Here is a 20440-nt window from a genome sequence, read left to right on the forward strand (position 1 = left end):
TTCCCAGATGAAGGAACGTTATAATGGGCCTGTTGCAAACTTTTGCTAGAGAAAATATAAGAGTTGTTTCCTACAGATGATGCCTCAAAAATCACGATGGGCGCATCGGCAAAGTCTGAAATGCACTCATAACTTCACAATCTGCGTAAGAAATTTGCGTTTTTTTGAGCTTCCCGCTTCAAAAATGATACTACGGCACAGGTGAACATTTTGTTAGAGGAGTCGTTCCATCGTCGGCAATGTTCATCATGGCCGACGCTTCCGCAGTTCCGCGCGTAATTCGAGGTGAGTTCAGGGTCAATCAAGGCGGGCGAGAAAAATATGAACGTAAACACGCCGATTGTTATCTGGTCTAATGCTGTTCAGGTGTTATCTCGTCTCATCATACGTGTTTTGGCGAATTGGCGTCGGCCATGATGAATATTGCCGACGATGGAACGCCTCCTCTAACAAAATGTTCACCTGTGCCGTAGTATCGTTTTTGAAGCGGGAAGCTCAAAAAACCGCAAATTTCTTACGCAGATTGTGAAGTTATGAGTGCATTTCAGACTTTGCCAATGCGCTCATCGTGATTTTTGAGGCATTATCTATAAGAAACAAATCTTAGTTTTGATATAGCAAAAGTTTGCAACAGGCCCATTGTTGAAGTAACACAATAAATGTTGAAGTAACACTACCTATAAAAAAGACCGGTTTATCACTGAAAGCTTATGCGGAGGCACTTTTATTTATTTACAATACTTTTACAACTTGATTTCTATTAAATAACTTCTACAACTTGATTTCCACTAAATAACTTATACAACTTAACTTACTGCGATCATGAGGGGAGAGCGTATGTATTAAGTTGATAAGAGGTGTAGATGACCAATGAGGTTCGGCACACCGATTGATCAATGATCGCCGGGAAATTACAAATTCAGCAATACTATTTGGGCGCATACTGCTGAAAGGAACTATGTGCCTATGCACATAGTTCCTCAGGTTTGCGTGCAACACACTTCCTTTTAGCAAACATAAGTCCATTTGTTGGGATTTAACAGGACTCAGCCTAACTACATTCCACACCACTTTGTGTTCTCTCTCTCTCTCTCTTCTCTGCTGAGCATCAAACTACTGAACGCTTTTAAATCCTCTGTGGATTTGCCCTAAAATATGAGCAATGGTTGAGCATAGCTAAATTTCTTTAAAGAAAGGGACAGGAAACAGCATTTTGCGAAGAATATTGTTAGCTCCATTAAAAATGCTCAACTCCAGTGAGAATGATTCTCCTTATTATGGCTGCTTGACAAGCTGATAGCAAAGTCGTAATTGGACGTATTTCTATCAAACAGACCTATGTGGAGGCGAGAAACATGGGGTGTGCTCTAGAAAGCTGCCTATGAAGCAATGTAAAAGAGGGCGTGGTTCCTTTTGAAGAATTGGAAAAGCGGGATATTGCATTCTATCAAACAGACCTATGTGCGAACTGAATGCGGAACTCATGAGCCGCGGGCATGGCAAGAGAGCGTTGTGGACAAGGCTCATGAGTTTATAAGGAGGCGGGCGGACGGCGACGACCGCGGAGAGGGGCCTCGTTGCCGCTGACGTCACTGGCGCTTTATTATTCTCATTCACTCTTACCGCCAGAGAACTAACGAGCACACCCCATATTTCTCACTTGCACATAGATCTGTTTGGTAGAAATACGTCCAATTGTGAGTGAAAACCCAATTTTCAAGATGTTTGTTTGTGCTTTGCTCGACGTCAGGACTCAGAGCGCATTTTTTCATTTATTAAGTAGATAATTTTCAATCTTAGTTTTCCAACACTGCCATAACGTAGGTATCCGTTAGAGAGGCTGTAAGGAGCCCGGAGATTTTAACGAGCGAATATGAAAGCAAAATGTTGGATGCGACTATTCGTGCTAAGTGGATGTCCGTATTGCGTCCTTAAAAGTGAAGGCGCTTTGCTTTCTCGTGATTTTTCCCATCCTTTACCATCTCTTGTCCCTCTTGTCTCTTGTCCAGTGGCGCGCTATTGCAATTGGCTGGAAATGCGTCACATAGACAAGCAAAAGGAAAGCTATAGTTAAAGTTAAAAAATACGCATCTCCATTCCAACGTTTAAACATTCCTGGTTGTATTTTCAAATTTTTAAAACTGATTATCCAAGAACCAACCAATTATCTCCATGAATTTCTGGTGAATATTCTTCATTAAGTAAATTCACTCATAATTCCGAGAATAACTGTAGGTGAATTATCTTTTAAAAAAAAAAATAAACACGAGCGAAGACTACAACAGCGGAATCTAAAGTTAATCGGTTTTTTTTTTTTTTTTTTTTAAATAACGTCATGCGCAGAAAATAGTTAGCGCATGATAAGTTCTTAACTTGTCATAATGTTATTTCTGTTCTCTGATACATTGACATATCTATGACAAAGTCGTAATTGTGAGCAAAAAACCAATTCCCAAGGTGTCGGTTTGAGCATTGCGTGTCAGCGCTTAGGGCGAATCTTCTCATTCATTACACAGAACCGTTTATCTCCTCGCGATAGTTACTGTATTACTATTCAAAGGCTATTTGTAAACCAAGCATCAACTGAGTTTTTCCTTAGCTACCGAGACAAGCTAATGAACGAAAGTTGCAGGATCATTCTCCTTATTTCGAGAGATTTTGCAAACGATAATACACCGATGAAAGATGGAATGCCACCTGCTAATATGTAGACTCAAAATTAAGGTCATTATTTAGCCAATGGAATCTAATCTTCACCTGTATATTTGGAATAGACGCGACGTGAAATAACGCTTTTGTGGGAAACACGTCGAAACCTAACTTCGCAATCACATATCTCGTTTGCAGTGTCTCAAAATCTCCGCCTCTATGTTATTTTTTTAAAAGAGAACAAATTGACGGCATTCCTCGAAGTTTTTACAGAATTTTCTTCGCACAGGGAAGAAAAATCACGGCAGTTTTAAAGAATTGCCGTCGAGTAGTTTTCCGATTAAAAAATAAAGTATGACAGGAAGTCTGCGGCGTCGCAAACCGAGTTATGTGATTGCCGACCCACACCGTCGACGTGTTCCTTCAAAATTACGCGGTTTATGTACAGCTCCCGCTGCGCGCTGGTTCATTCAATGGATTGATTGCGAGTAACCGATTCGAAAACTTGAAGCGCCTGCATTTTTAATAGATACAAAAAGTGTAACACGATCTAAAGGCTCCGCACGGAGAGGCACGACTCACGAGCACAATAATAATATTATCATCTTTCAAATTGTTGCGAAAAATATATGTAGTACACGTTTCCAAAGAAGAACTAATCGCGCACGTGAAGAAAAAACGAATGTTAATTTGTTTGATTTCAAGTTGATATCCATGAATCAATCTATTTCATTCTATTTTAAAATGAAATCAATGTATATAGCTGTATTGCTTTAAATGATATCATTATACTGAATTTAGGTATTTCATACTGGGACTTACACTCAGATTATTTTCTCTTGCTGCTGTTTTATTTTTGGGCTCATAAGTATCTTCCATGTTTCTGATCAAACCTTTTTTCCGTGTTTTTCATGTTTCTTCTTTATCTTAACCAAATGTTAGCTGAAATCTCTTTTGTGTATTATTTTTCATAAGATTCTTTTTAAGAATAATATTCTATAGTAGATTGATAGTTGTAAAATTTTTCATACTTGTATAAATACTCGAGTCTTTGGAATTTAGATAGAGAGTCCAAAATAACAGTTATTTTTGTGACATTGCAAACTTTCGACCTTTTATCACTTATTTTTACAAAAACCAACCGTTTACCGTTTTGACCTCGTAGAATTTCGTACGACTGATTTTTTCCTGTGTTTATGTGTGCTTTAAGCATAGAAAGTATACATTTAGGTCTAATAAAGCATGAACAGACATTTTGAAACGCAGGAATAGAGATACATACCTTTTTGTTTCACAGTCTATAACCACTGCTTCAATTTTCGTCTCATATTTTCATCATTGATATTGCCTCTCGTGTACCCATACGCTGTGCAATCTTATCGACAGTGAAATTACCAGACCACGTATCTCGCTTTGCGACGACGTTGCAGACTTCTTCTCATACTTTATTTTCACATGGAAGACCACTCAGCGTCAATTCTTGAAAACTTGCTCGATTTTTCTCCTCTGAGCGAGGCAAATTTTGAAAAAACTCGAGGAGTAATGTTGCAGATTTTTTTCTCTCTCAAAAAAAAAAAAAAAATAAAATAAAAGAGGAGCGGCGATTTTTAAACACCGCAAACGATATACGTGCTTTGAGAGTTTCTCCGTCGATATTTGGACGTATTTATGACAAACGGACCTATGTGCATTATGACGTAAGCCCTGTTATGCATGTATTCTTATGGGTCTCAGGGCTCATTTCATAATGCACATATAGACCCGTTTGATAGAAATACGTCCATTTGACTTTAATAGCGAATGCCCAACTGGTGCCCAGTGGCGATTTGACGGAAATATGCATCGTTTGATGCCGTCATTGCAAGGCACGCCATGGTAAAATTTTCATTTTCAGGAAAAAAGCACACGATATTCAGTACCTACCTAAGAAGAATGGACTAAACTGCAAGTTTGTTGGCACCCAAAATAATCCTACACCACGGGGAAAATCTTTTAAATCTGATGAAGAGACGGTTCCCATAATCATCTTTGCCTAGTTCCTAACCGTGTTCATATGCGTAACATCATGAGGTACAAATCTGCAGCTGACCACGGGTTCCCATATTTTTCCATAATCATCTCTTAAAATTAGGTTGAAAAAGCCATCGCGCGTGTTAAAATGGAGCACGATGCTCAAGTCTTTTCCCGCGTTTGAGCCGGATTTTTCCTAAGCCATCATCGCCAGCGTTAGCACAGAATTCCCCGGTTCCGTATCTACTCATACTCTTGTGTCCATGAAGAATGCCGAATGCCATTTCTGAATGTTAAAAAATTTCTCATAAGCAAATGTCTATTCATGAGAGGATTCATTTTCTGTTTTTACATTTTATTTCTCAGATACACTCGGTTTAATTTCGACTTAAAGTCCAGATTGATTCCAAGAAATAAATAAAAAATACAAGTTTTTCGCAAGAGTTTTAAAGAGAATTGGCAACGTCAAAATGCTCCAACAGCGTTTTTCTTTAGCAAAGCAGCATGATCTGAGACTCCAAATGGAATTTCGTTACTTTGATTTCGAACACCGTATTGGCTTGTAACCGAAGTCGAGTATTTCAGTATCCTGACCCAAAAATCTCAGCGGACCGTTTAAACTGCTTTGAACTTTGCGGAAGTCAGAGGATTCTCGGTACATAATTAAATGACACGGCATGCCAATCGGATTATGAAGTGTTGCTCAACGCTTAACCATCGGTAATTACCGATGAATGAGCGTTTCATCCGAGTGAAATTTCAGGAGCCGACTTGCTGAACGTGAGAGACTTTAGGTACGGCGATGAGCACGTTTTCAGCGGATGGTGCTCCATGGAACTCAACGGTAACTTGCAAGCAAGTACTTATACTCTCGATGTGAAGTTGATGAACGTGTCTTCCCATGTCGCGTGAGTTAAGGTCAGGGTTTTCGCAATGCCCAAGAGCCTAGAATCGCACTCCAGTAGAACTTGAAAATGACCTACAGACAGGATGTAAAATTATGCACTACAGTACACGTTTTCCTCAAAATTTTACGTAGAATATGATGGAAGCATTAAAACTTTCCAGATACTATTCATGTGTGAGGATGTACCTTTTCTGTTTATGTCAGTTCACACTTCCCGCTAGTAATTGAAATTTTGTGTTTTTCGGGCAGGCGGGTGACGTAGGTTAATTGGTGTGGTGTGCGGGTGTTTGGCCGGCTACGTTTTACTGCTGCTTTGCCGTGCCTATGTCAAGTAGATGTAGCGACATGCTTTCGGGAAATCAAGAGGTGCCATTCGCTTATCGCCAATTCCTCCCGACATAAGCACGACAAAGCAGCAACAAGACCAATCACACTACGTCATTTAATCTAACAATAAGTCATCTATGTCCTCCTGACAAACACAACATTTCAATAATCGGCCTGCTGAGCCTACTCTAGTCAAATCGAGCTTTGAGCTACTTTCGGTATGACTTATGACAGGGGCTGTTCAAGTATTACGTAACGCACTTAGGGGGAGGGGGGTTTGAGCCAGCATTACCGTGCGTTACAAAGAGAGGAGGGGGTCAAGCCTAGCGTTACGAAACAAATCCGAGCCGGAGGGAAAAAAAAACTTTGAAGAAAACGTGCAAAAAATTGAAAATGCCGTCCTTCCCTTATGAATCCTTTCGGAGCGTGACCCAGTCAACGCAACGGTTTTCACACCTTTGTTGATTTTCCCATCGCATTTCAGCGAGATATCTAAAAAAAACCCGAATTTTTCAAGTTGTTTCCACAGAGTTTTCTTGATGTTTTTAAAATCGGGGGAGGGGGGGGGGAGCTAGAGCTGCGTTACGGGTGCGTTACCAGGGGGAGGGGGGGGGGGGGAGGGTCCGAAAATCGGAAAAAGTGCGCGACCTAATACTCGAACGGCCCCATATAGAGGATTTTTCCTGTGTGGTGCATATCTTTTATCCTTTTCTTTTTCCTTCAAAAAAAGGCCAGTAGGACCATGAATTATCGGAAGAGGAGAATGACTTTGAAACCATGATCCAATAAAATGTTTAACTTATTGATTGTTTCAGTAACTGATTCGACCCATGTTAATTTGATATTCTTGCGGGAGAGGGGGGGGGGGGGTTGATTAAGGTATTCATAATGTGAAACACAAATCTTAATTTCTGACTTGTGAGTTAATTTTTGAATGCTCGGTTTCGATGTGTTTTTTCTCTTTCGAAGTTTCCGTATTCCTCGTAGGTATGCTGCGTGAAATTTTAATGAGGAAATAGGTCTTTCAAAGGTCTTATCCTTACCTTGCTTCCTGATTTATTTACGATCGAATGATCGGAACTCCGGTTAAAAGCAAGGACCACAACACTGAAAAAAAGTATGGTAACATCTCCTATAAGTCTACTTAAATTTTTACGCAGTGATACCATTTGGTGAAAATAACCAGAATTATGGTAGTATTCAACAGAATGCTGTTGATACTTACCAAAGTATAGTAAATACTACCATACAGTCCAGTATTATTACCATACTGGTTTCGCTGTGTCCGAGTTTGGTACAATCTACTATATTTTTTTCCAGTAAATGGTATTACTCGGGCGAATTTTTGCAAACGAAATCTACAAAAAATACCGGTGTGAACACGAAACCAAATTCTCTACGGAAGTTTTGATAGGTACATCCCAATGCAGCGGTTCATATCTATTCTTATCCTCGATTTCGAGGTCAGCTCAAAGGTAAACCGTTGCAATTTTCGACCTGAAAGCCGCGGACAACAGTTGTTTATTGATAGTCGACTTGTTCCAATTATTTTGTTTTCAAAATTAGTGTAAGCCGAATTTTATCAGTAAAACTGTATGTTAACCGACCGAAAACTGTTATCCGATCATGAAACTTTGCTTATTGTCCTTTCTAATTGTGAAAATCCACTTCTGCATCACTCGAATCCTTCTTGAAGGGGTATGGATGATTAGATACGCTGCAGGGCTGTCACTTTTTTTAGGGGGGGGGGGGGGGTTGGAAGTGTCAGGTATGAATAATGTTTAGCCGAAAGTCAAGCCATCCTTGCTTATGTATCTAGCCCCCCATTTCTGCATGATAAAATGGACTGATCACTAATATGGAGTCTCCTAAAATGCAACACTCGGTTGTCATTAGGATCTCCATTTCAGGAGATTCTATCTCATTTTGAATGAAATGCAATTGCTCCAATAGAGGGTTCCGGTCGAAGAGATTTGAAATTTAATCTGAGTTTTTTTTTTTTTTTTGCGAAAAAATCGCAGTTTTGATCAGGTTCAATCTTCTTAATAAAAAAATTACCATTAAACTCTGACGCGGCGTAAAGAGGCCACTACTTTTCCCTTGATAGAAAATCACTTCCCTAACTTACGCAACAAATCAGTTTATTACCGTTTTCAATTAACTCCCCAGGAAGTTATTTGACTTTATAACCTTACTTGGTTTTTTCCAATGGTGATAACACAGGAATAAATACACCGAGTTATGTAAACTTTACAACTCCTCGTTGCCTTTATGGTCATTTTCTGACTCACATAAATATGCTAACATGGACGCAGAACCATGGATCATCTGCAGTGATAGAGATAAATGCATGGTTCAAGTGTGCTGTTCCCAGGAGTAAGAAATAAGCTGCAATTTCATTTTGAAAAAGATCCAACTTCTCTATTGAGTCTACCTTCCGAAAAATAACCTGTTTTGAACGGAAAATTGCTTTCATCACACAAAAACGGGAGATGGAGTCGAAAACTCGTAATTTCATCATTGGTAAAGTTTTGTTCTCGTAAATAACGTTTTCTTTTGCATACTGAGTTACATCCTTGACGCAAAAAGTATTTCTCTCAGGGCAATGAGAAACTTTTGAATAAATTGTCTTGCTATCATCATTCTAGTTAGTAGTTCTTTTTAAATCAAAACCTGTCTACTCAATGTGCTCAAAAGTCCTGTTCTCGGGAGTAAGAATTGAGCTACAATTTTGTTTTATGAGAGGAACAAGTCTATCCTGTTGATTCTACCTTCCGAAAAATAATTTACTTTGACATGCACAACAATTGTTTTTGCCGCATAAAAACGCGAAATAAAATATAAAATCATTCCATCACAAAAAATAAAATTTCATCAAAACTAAAATTTTGTCGTTATGACTCAAATTGTATTTCACATAATGGGTCACATTCTTGACGCAACAAGTATTTCGCCCAGAGCAACGAGAAATTTTCGAGGAATGCATTTTCTTGCTATATGAATCTTGTATTGTTTTTAAAAATCCCAACCTTTCTACAACTCAAGTGCAGCTTCACAGAAATGCTGTTTGAAAAAAGTTTGTCAAACTATTTTTTGAGAGAAGGATAACTATTCAATGTTGAGAATTAATGAATGAATAAGAATTGATAATATTTAGTCCAAGTTGGCCGCAATATACTGCCATAAATGCATCCGCAAGAGTGGCCGTGATGAGTTCAGAGACTTTAACGAGCGGATAAGAAAGCAAAACGATGGATGCAACTATTCGTGCTCATTGGTTGTCCGCATTGCGTCTTGAAAAATGAAGGCGTTTTGATTCCTCGTGCTTTTTCCCTCTTCTTACTCTCTCACATCGCTTTTGCTCTTTAGTGGTATACTATATCGCCATTCACTGGCAATACGTCACTTAGGCAAGCAAAAGCAAATCGATTTAAATAATAATATTAGGCCCAAGTTTGCCGATGTCGTCACTAATGTGTCCGCTAAAGTGGCCGTCATGAGTTGGGAGACTTTAACGCGGGGATAGGAAAGCAAAACGCTGGATGAAACTTTTCGTGTTCAATGGTTGTCCGTGTGGTGTCTTGAAAAATGAAAGAGTTTTGTCTTTTCGTTGCTATTTCCGAACTTTTTAACCTCTATTGTTTCTTCCTCTCCACTGCCGCCTTTGAAATTCTCTGGCAACGTGTCACTTAAATGCCAGCATGTACACTCTCAAAAGGACTCAAAAAGAAAAAAAAAAGATGAGCAATCTCTAGGTTTGTTTTGCGGTGGTTCTGCCGCACGCAAACGATTGCGGAGCGTTGCAAAAATGAGGCGCGCGCGCGACCCTGACGTCAGCGCGAAACTCGGCAACCGAGCTGTGGTCGTCACGTCACTAATGAGCGAGGAGAAATGATTGATAAAAATATTGCGTCAAATCGGCAAATTGCACGTATGTGACGTGGAAAGTGGCGTCGTTGCCCTGCCGAACGTGGAATGGCGTTATTAACGGCGAAAACTCTGGGAACCCTAGAGCAGAGCGGCAGAGGAGGAGGCGCCAAGTCCAAGGTTTGGGGTGTACTACGCGAGTACACGACGTGCGACGGTCACCGCCCGCTAAATGCGCGCGTCGCGCCGCCCCGCGCCGGCTCCATAATTCGCACGCCTTAATTGTGGTATTTCCGGAACGGAACTAGCTGCTGAGTCTCAAGCCTCTGGCTCCTCGCAGCAGTACGGAAGAAGCTTTGAAATCTAGGGTCCCAGATGCCTTTCACGATGGCTTTTTCTCACCAGGCTAGCTTTACACGATCAATACAAAGAAAAAAAAAATGCGGTTCGTATGTAACAAAAACATTATTGATTCATTTAAAGGACGTTCTACAGCACTTTGTATTGGATCGATCAACTGATAGTTTCTGAACCTCAGGACATTTCTTAAAGATTTCAGAACATCATATTATGGAAAAGTCGTAAGGTAGGGTATTTCTACGCAAATTTTGACCCAGAACTATTGAAAGATGCGCTTTTAAGAGTAGTATCGAGTAAATATCGCAAATCGATGGGCAAAACGCACCGTACAATTCAAATCTGAATGTAGAAAATTAGACGAAAAGTGCATGGTGTAATATTTGTTTTTGTTAGGTTTGACAACTGTTTTTAATCCCAAATGTCCAATGACGGTTAAGATATGTCAGTGGAGCCACATTGAAAATTTGGCCAAAAAAGAGGAGTGGAGAGGGCGCCGGGCGGCCTAGCGGGTCTTCTTTGACTCACCATCTTATCCTGACGTCATGAGATAAAGTAAGAAAAATGACTTCAACTCCGATTGCGCTGTTGCTGTCTCCATTCCTGTTTTCTTTCTTGAAAAGAACACTAACCGAAAACTGTTCTCAAAATTCTCTGCGCATTTACTCATATTGGAGAGTATATTCACAGGAAACCTCAAGAAGATGTTTTGATTGCTTTCATTAGTTTTAAAAGCTAAAAATATAACCTGAAAATTTTAAATTGATTTGCTTTTGCTTGCTTAAGTGACGTTTTGCCAGTGAATTGCAATATAGTATACCACTGCAAACGCGATGAGAGAGCGTAAGAAGAGGGAAAGAGCGCGAGAAAATCAAAACGCCTTCATTTTTCAAGACGCAATACGGACAACCAATGAGCACGAATAGTTGCATCCATCGTTTTGCTTTTTTATCCGCTCGTTAAAATCTCTGAACTCATCACGGCCACTCTTACGGACACATTTATGGCAGTATATTGCGGCCAACTTGGACTAAATATTATCAATTCTTATTCATTCATTAATTCTCAACATTAAATAGTCATACTTCTCTCAAAAACTAGTTTGACAAACTTTCTCCACACAGCATTTCTGTGAATCTGCGCTAAAGGCGTAGACGACTTTTCATCTGAAAAGAAATATTAGATTCATTATAGGAAGACAATTTATCGTTCGAAAATTTTTCACTGTTCTAAGGGAAATACTTGTTGCGTCAAGGATGTAACTCAGTATGCAAAACAAAATTTTACTAATGATTAAATTTTTTTTCTCGTGATGAATTATTATATTTGATTCCATCTCAGGTTTATGTATGATAAAAAAGTTCCTTGTCAAAGCCGATAATTTTCGGAAGGTAGAGTCAATAGGAGAGGTGTTTCTTTTCACGATGAAATTGCAGCTTATTTTGTAGTACCGAGAACAGCACATTTGAGCCATGAATTTATCTCAATCGCTGATGACTCAAATCTAGGTGTTCTAATTGTGTGGTTTCTTGAACCCTTCATCCCTGCTTCCATGCAAGAGATCGTTCAAGAATTGCGTGCCGCACTTTTTCTGACACTAACGTAAGGCTTCAACTGAATTCCCGTGTTATCATGAAGCTATAGTACTGCTTTTACCGCTTTCGCGACGAGAGAATGTGCACTCTACACTGTAAGTCACTACGGTGTACATAAAAACATTGATTAATTGGGGGGGGGGGTGGAGGAGAGCGGGCAGGGGGGGTGATTTGACTCTCGATGTATGAGTCAGGGTCTCAATCTGAATGGTTTCTCTCTAAAAACCTCGTTTGAGCTTTCTCTCTGCCCTGTATAAGCACAACTTACGAGTTTCGCAAAAGTGGCAACACATTTAATTTTTTTCAATTTAACGCAAGATAAATTCTTTATGCATGCGCCAGGTACCTACTTGCGGTCAAAGCACCATTTTGTTAGTGACATTTCGCGAGAAATATATGGTACCACAAGTTTTCTCTGAAACGAACTCCCAAGCTCGAAAAGAGCTTCAAAAGCCAAGACCTTATGGGAGGGAATCCCTCACGCAACGTTGTCAGTCCACCTCTACGTGTTGTCAAACTCTCCATGTGTGCGCAGACGGGGAGCAAATACATTAATAGGGGTGTCACTTTGTTTGGGGGCTGAACGGCTGAAAGGCTAAAAACACGGCAATGTTTCTAATGTATTTGCTCCCTATATCTGTGCATGGAGAGTTTGACTTCGTAAAGAGATGGACTTTCAGCTTGGCTCGATGATCCTCTCCATGACGGCCTCAGCTTTGAGAGCTATTTCTAAACTTGAGTGTTCATTTTAGAGAAACCCAGTAGGTTTATAACGCACTTCTCGCGCTTACGCAAGATACCTAAAGTACTTTCATTGGACGTATTTCTGCCAAACAGAACTAGAGACGGGTTGGAGGTAGGTATGGGGTGCGCTCTAGAAAGCTGGATATGAAACAATGTTAAAATGGGCTTGATCCCCTCTGGAGAAATGGAGAAGCGGGATTTTACATTCTGTCAAACAGAACTATGCAACACCCATGAGCCATGAGCATGCAGAAAGAACGTTGTGGACACGGCTCATGACTTGAAGACGACCGCTGATGACCGCGCAATGACGCTGTGGTCACTGGCGCTTTATAATTCCCATTCATTCTTACGACCTTCGACTAACGAGCACATCCCTTCTTTGGCTCTGTTTGGCAGAAATACGTCCAATTGTAAATACCAGACGTATAAAAGAGCTGCATTGAGTCTAAAGTTGGGTCTGAGGTAGTTCAGAACCGAAGTTCCGGGCGCAAGTTGAAGACACACTATAAACATTCGGAACTGTGGTCTCGGGCAGAGAGAGAATGTGTTTACCTTTCGTCAGTTGGACTCGTTCGACTAAACGATGTTTTAGCAGGAATTTCATTCTGAAGAGCGGCTGTATTTTCAATACGGCGTTAACCTCACCTACGTGGTTTTGGAATTCAGAGGAATCTTGCGCGTAAATTTTGCTAGTGATACTCGTCTCTGCCTGGAACTCCATTACTTATTGCATACCCGCATACTGCCTTACTATTGTGCACGCCCATGTCTGACACATTTTACCAATTCTAAACAATTTAACTTGTGTCATTTTTCAAAACTCCTAATGGAAAAAGCTCTGTGCTGCTGAGTGCCATCACAATTTACAAAGCCTTTTTAATCCTAATGGATCAGGGAAAAATAAATGAGCTTTGGCCTCCATGAGAAAGCGAGAAAAGTGCAGATAAGGAAAGAAACCGAGCGAGCCCAATGAAACTTCTTAGGTGGTTTCGAAACTTTTAAGCCGCTTAAAAACAATAAAAATACAAAACGTCGCGACATTAGTCCCATAGTTTTTTCTGTACAAAATATGAGAAGTTGTATAAACTTAGCAGCACTGCATGGCACAGGAGCCTTAAATGCAAAAGCACTATCATTCCACACGGGTTGTTTTTATGTACGTGCGTTGAAGTAATTTATCTCAAGGCTTTTACACCTTCATTGACTGGTTTTTGGACTTCAACCTCTTGTGTAGTTATTCATGAATGAAACAACGAGATAGTATTTAAATAGTGGAAAGTCTATGCATTTTTATCAATACCTGATGTTCGCTGCCCCCTTCCCACATCCCCCGCTAATATCCTGCTATAAAACTCTATCTGAATAAGAAATTTCAAAGGCAGAGAGTGTAGTCTCTGGAACGAGCCCCCCCCCCCCCCCCCCCAAAAAAAAAAGAAAATAAACTTGATCTCCGTCAGTTTTGAGAATACACTAACTTCGAAAAGAGAGGGTAAGCTGCTAGATACTCTTCCCTTAGAGGAATTAAGCCACATTAGCTGTTGCCAAATTTAACTGGGCAATTCAATTTTTTAAAAGAGAACGTATGTGCGGATTCCTTTGAAATTGTTAGGGAATTTGCTTCGCACTATGCTAAAAATTCACTGAAATGCACAAAAATCCGGACAAACGTTTTGCATGTAATACATTAAATTTCCCAGTTAAAACTGTCAACAGCTGATGTAATTTGGTTCCTTTCTGCTTAACTCGATCCAATTACTCCGCAAGTTGGAAATTCGCACCTTCTAAGGCATTGACGAATTCAGACCGTGTCTTATACAGCATTACTATTGGGGAACATAAAACTTCTCATGTCTTGTGCAGACAGCTATAGGTAATGGAAGAAAATTTGTGGGCACAGATTTGAGTATACCTATGCCTTTTGGCCGATCTACGCATGGGCCAAAAGTTTACGGGTAACTAAAACTAAATAATAGAAAAGAGCCTCCGATTCATTGGCTTTTTGAACATTTTGAAGGAAAAAGTTGGACAGTCACTTCATCAATTTCACACAACATAACCCACCAACAGTGCATATGTATAAGTATTTTAAAAGTTAAAAATCATTCAGATAAAAATTGTACTTACTCAAATTGAATCGTATCCAATTTTTTTCTTCGTCTCAGACAGACCAGCGATTCGTAAACTTTTTGTCACCGTAAAAATCAGAAGATAATTTACAAAGACGCACGACAAAAATAATACCATAAACCGTCCGTTTCCGTCGGTTTTTTCACAAAAAAAAAAACTGAAACTAAATTTAGGACAGCGCACTAATTTGCGATTCAAAATCTACACTTGTCCTGGTATTAAATTTCCTTTTTAATGTTAGAATTTGCTATTTTTTTTTAAAAAAAAAGTACGGATGAAACTTCTTACGAATTCAAATAGCGCCCGAATTACTTTAAGACGTAAGTTCAGCCGACGAAAGTCTCGACGAGCGACTGTTTTGACCCCCACAAAATTTTCCAAAATGAAATCACTTGGATTTTTTTTTTAAAAAAAAAAAATTAGAAAAAATGCCCGAGAAACTTCAAATTGTTTCGACCAGAATTTTGACCACTTCGAGAGAAATATTGAATTTTTTTTTTCACTCAACTGGCATAAGCCGACCGAAAACCCAACGCGAAATCAAAGGCTATCGAAAGCGAAGCCTAGAATCGAAGATTTGGTCCAGGGTGGCTCTTGACTGGGTAAAAATGATCAATTGGCGTGCGATTCTTTCCCAAGTCGGAAGCTCTTGCACACTTACATGGCGCTCTTGAACTAAGACCCGATGTGAATTTTCCGACGGGGAAACCGCAGTGGATGCGTGTGTATTTTAGCTCCCCTCCGCTAGTCTTCGGTGCTATCGTGCAAAAGAAAAATCACTCATCTACGCGACGCTATGAATGGAGTTACGCGGTTCTCACGCCCGCGCCACAGAGTCTAACTACCCTTCGGCCTTGGCCATCGCTCTTCGCGTACACACCGTCTTGTGCAAATGTAATTGCTGCATAGTATTCAATTGCAATTTTCAATTACCTTATCGCCACAGCAAACTGTATCCACCGTTGCCAGTTATCCGCGGAGTCTCAGGTATTTTTTAAAAATTCCTTTGAAATTGATGCCTATACAAGAGGGTGGTTTCACGATAACTAGAATAGTTTTGTCGCCGTAACAGACAACACATTATTATCGGTCATATTTTTAGTAGAAATGATAATCACTCGAATTGTTTCGCATTATAATCTTCAAAAAATTACCCTATGTATTATAACGCTTTCTAATGATTTATTACCTACTCTACTTCTCAATCAATATTATGTGAATTCCGAAAATGTGCTGTCTGTTTCGCGATAAAAAGTCAGCGTAACAGACAGCACATTTCCGGCCATTTATTTATTAAAGTTGGAAAGTAGAGCGATAAATCTTTATGCAAAAAAAATTCAAATGATTATCATTACTATTAAAAACTAGCGGAAAGCCCATGACTGAAGTTGCTCCACCAAAAATTATTAATTTAATAACGGGGAGCATTAGGCCCAATCTATCGACGAAAACGGAGATGTAAATTTCTGTTATTTTGAAATTTGACAAAGGGGATGTTGCCATTTGAAAAAAAAAGTTGAGGCCCGTAACCCATCCCCAGGGGGGGGGGGGACGAAAAGTTTGGGGGGCCCTGAGAGTAGCTTACATTGATCTTTGAACATTCCCGAAGTATTCTTTCAAAATATTAATTAGATAAAATTTTAGAGGGGGTAGAAGAGACTTTGGGGACACGGGACACCCTGTATAGTTGAAGATAGAATATAGGTGGGTTGAGTGGAAACAAAACGAATTTTATACGAATACAGATTTGTTTTAGCTTTAAAATGCAGAGAGAAAAAATAGGGAAACTTACTTTTGGAACGACCCTCGTACGTATGGTCCGTAAAATGTGAAGAAGTGACAGCCAGAAGCTCTTACTTTTTCTTAAGGTTCTCTTAAAGTTTCATTTTTCAGTTAATTTATTTATAAAAATTTGATTGAAGAATTTTTAGAAAATGCGTTGTTTGTTTCTTGATCTGATGAAAATTCCTTGAAATCATTCATACATATAAGCCATGTATACATTGATGAGTAAAAAATTAAGAAGACAGCTACGGAACTCTGAAAATTCTGTTAAAGATATTTTGAAAAAAGAGGAACTTTCGTCCAAGATCCTCAGATGGATTCCATGCCTTAATTAACAATCGCTAACAATCCGCAGTTCTCAGCGCAGGAGGAAGAGTGAGATCTGCATGCCAACCTTGTTGACATGCTTTTTGCGGATCTTTGATTTTAAGGAGTTTTTTGACGCGGGCCTTTCTCCACAGTAATAACTCATCTGAAAAACGTTTAAGACAATGGGAGTAATCACTTAAGTTCACAAGATTCATTGAACTTACTGCTACTGAGAAAAAATTTCAGAAAATGTTTTATGAACCTCAATATATAGACTACATGGCATGGATACGGTGATATTGGCTGTCATACTCTTATTTTAAGTAAAGTTAATTTTTAAACATTGCGTGGTGAATTTTTAATTGATTTTTATTTTGTTCATTCTAATTAAATTCTGAGCACAGCCTCAGTTTTAAATATAGTTCCACTTTTATGATCGAGGCTTCAATCTCCTGGTGTCTTGATGATATTACTTCAATTTTTCTAGAATGACGGTCGCAAAGTATTTGCGATGTCAACATACATATTTACTTACATAACGTGATTCGCTAGAGTTAGTGAACAGATTTTTCTATGCCATAAACTTTTGACGCAGCGAGCTTTTTTCATCTCAGCATTCATATTTTCAATATCCATGATTGAGATTCTCAAATTGAAATTTTAAATACTTTTATGAAAGATTCAGTTTTTTAAAGAAAATTGTCGGTCGAATAATATCGATAGTGGTAGCAGAAATGCTTGAAGCGGAATTAATATTTTATTTTAAAGCAGCCAGGTTAACGGCGTAAAAATGAGTTTGCGTGCCAGACCACTCATAATTGTGTAATAGGGAGTGGTTAAGTAATAGAAATAAACTAATCAGATTTTCTAGTGGTATCCATGCAATTTATAAGAGCATTCAAAACTTCGGAAGTTAGAGATGTTGTCAGGAAATTTACATAGCAATCAATGGAGAAGATCCTATAAAACTATTGCATGGCTCCTAAATTTTGCTCCTATTTTTCAAAAATCAAATCGAGGCAACATCTTTGACTATGTTTTTTTTTCAAACTAGGTAATACCCTAATAGCAGAACAAATTTTTGTTTTTCTAAAAAAAATATAAAAAAAAAACATGTCTGTTATCTAAATGGTAGTTTTATATAAAAAACGTATAACGCTTATAAAAAAGAAATCAAAGTTCAAACCAGCCCGCAATATAAAAAATGATAAAAGCTAGGTAAGGTAATTTTTTTTTATAGACAATTTTTTAATTTTTTAATATAACGCATGCATACGAAAGTGTTAAGAGTGAACGTTTTTATGCAACTTTTATATAATAAAAGTCATGATTTTCGTGAGCTTTTCACGAATTAGGAGATTTTTTAATAGTTTTGCCAAAAGCTCACGAAAAGTATGACTTTTTTTTAATATAATGATTACTTAAAGTTTTTAACTTTTAACACTTTCGTATGCATGCGTTATATAAAAAAAATAACTTTCGTACGTAATCTTTATCTTTTTCTTCTATGGTTCTGCTACTATAGGCACTATTAATAAAACGAGAATAGTCCCCATTCGTTGGAAAAGATAATAAATGATAGGCAAAGGGGTCTAACTTTTTACTTATTTCTCTTTAAACCTTTCACAAAATCTAAAATTCGCCATTACCATAGACCCCAGGCTGCAAAATGTTGACGCTTTTGGAACGACCAATTTAGTCGAGAACAGATCTTACTATGTTACGCGGTTCATCTTCACAGTTTCAACCAAAATATTAAAAAAGGAAAACATGTGTTGGTTAAATAGTATTTTTATGTACGGTTTGAAATAAATCAAACTTTCCATGGCAATAATGACTCGTCACATGTCTCACGTCGTTGCCGTAGACTACATAAAGGAAATCAAAACTGTTAACTTTTAAAAATACTTTTAGACGGACCGATTTCAGATTAAACCCACGAGGAAATGTAAATTCAAGCGAGTTGCAGTTTGAAGTTGATATTCTCAGGGGTAGGTATTCCTTGACTTTTTTCCTAGGTCTCCGGGAATTCCGACTGGAGATACGTTTAAGGCTCAGACCCTATGGGGTCGTCCATAAATTACGTCATCCAAGTAGGGGGGAGGGGGGTCTAGCGGTGGATGACGATAGGTGATGCGGTGATGAGGAGGGAGGGAGGGGCCAAACCAGAATGACGTAAGCTCTCCTGAAAGCAGGAAGGCTGAAAATGCACATAAATTACTATTTATGGAAGAGTTAGAAGCATACTTAGGTGGTCAAATGTTTAACCCTGTACGATCAGGGGCGGACTGGACAAGGGGACGATGGTCCCCTGGACTTGTCAAGAGGAAGAAGGAGCCCCTTTTGACAAGTTTTGACATGATTGAGGGGCTCTTTTGGCCCTTTTTACGAAATCCCACTGGGGTATCTTTGAGCCCATTTTTATTTTGGACCATTTTTTTCAAATTAATCAATTTTTTACATTTAAGCGATTCTGAAGTTGCCTTGGAAAGACTTGACCTCTAGATGGACCGATTAAAAACTTGAACTGTTGCAACAGGACACCAAATCCATTAAAGAAAATAAAATTCCCCTCTATTTCCGTGCGTCCATTCTCTGATTATCCGTGCAATGAAGTCCTGTTAAATGTGGAAGAAATGAATACGTCATATCCTTAAGCTTGATCATTTCTAGGCTTTATTGGAATCTGGAGCCATGTAAGCGAGAAATCTGTCGTAAAAGGTGGCCATGACGGATGGGTTTCAGTCGGTTAAGCCGTATTTTAAGAAATCGCTCTTCTAAAACATTTTCAATGTTAAAATCGAATTCAAGGCGGCACCCGCTGTAACATGAGAATTCTTCAGGTACCCACTTATGTGAGTCTAGGGTTTACCGTTATTGCGGGATTAGAATGACTTTCTCAGGACCCTGAAATTCAAATTTTCCCACTAGACGGCCCTTTGTAACGAAAAATTTACGTCGTTTTTGGCCTTTAAAATGCTTAGGTATAACTTCTTTAAAACTCAATAGATCTCGATGAAATTCTTCCACTTTGTAGTCTCCATTTAGCTGCGTCCGTTGACACCAAGGTCGTTGGAATCCGTGCGCAGGCCCTCCACAAGGGGAGGGATACTGGGTCCCTGGTACCGGGGCCCGAACCCCGGAGAAGGCCCGTGTTACCCGTGAAAAACCACTACGAATTCACATGCAACCCATACGGCGCAATGATACAACTATTTGAACTCTCCGGAATGCGTGAGGTATCACGCCGGATTTGCAGGCGTTTTCAAATCAGCTTACTTCCGATACCCGGATTATCGTTTTGCATAGTTCATATTCTTTTGTTATATTCCGTACCACTCGTTTATTTTTAATCCTCGTAGAAAAACCACCCATTTGTAATTACAATTTTAGCTGAAGCGCACTTAAGCGCATTCATGACTGCAATAATGTTAACGGAAATCGAAAAGGCCAGCGTGCATGAAGGCTATTTCAATTGCAATCTTCCGTCGCATTTCGAAGGCGCAATGATACAACTATTTGAACTCTCCGGAATGCGTGAGGTATCACGCCGCATTTGAAGGCGTTTTTAAAAAAAGCTTACTTCCGATACCCGGATTATCGTTTTGCATAGTTCATATCCTTTTGTCATATTCCGTACCACTCGTTTATTTTTAATCCTCGTAGAAAAACCACCCATTTGTAAATATAATTCTAGCTGAAGCGCACTTCAGCTATCCATTCACCACTGCAAAAATTTCAGAGGAAATCGACAAGCCCA

At 39.1% G+C, this 20440-nt stretch overlaps 1 protein-coding gene across 1 annotated transcript in view; it reads right to left on the reverse strand.

Annotated features, from left to right (window-relative positions):
• LOC109039890 (serine palmitoyltransferase 2) overlaps positions 1-15290 on the reverse strand; it is a 44978-nt gene extending 29688 nt beyond the window's left edge. Inside the window, exon 1 of the mRNA XM_019055600.2 lies at positions 14584-15290. The gene's annotated coding sequence lies outside the window, so the exon portion shown is untranslated. The remainder of the gene's footprint in view (positions 1-14583) is intronic.
• Positions 15291-20440: the final 5150 nt, after the last annotated feature.

The sequence above is a fragment of the Bemisia tabaci genome, chromosome 3 (assembly GCF_918797505.1).
Source record: "Bemisia tabaci chromosome 3, PGI_BMITA_v3".
In the NCBI taxonomy this organism is placed as follows: domain Eukaryota; kingdom Metazoa; phylum Arthropoda; class Insecta; order Hemiptera; family Aleyrodidae; genus Bemisia; species Bemisia tabaci.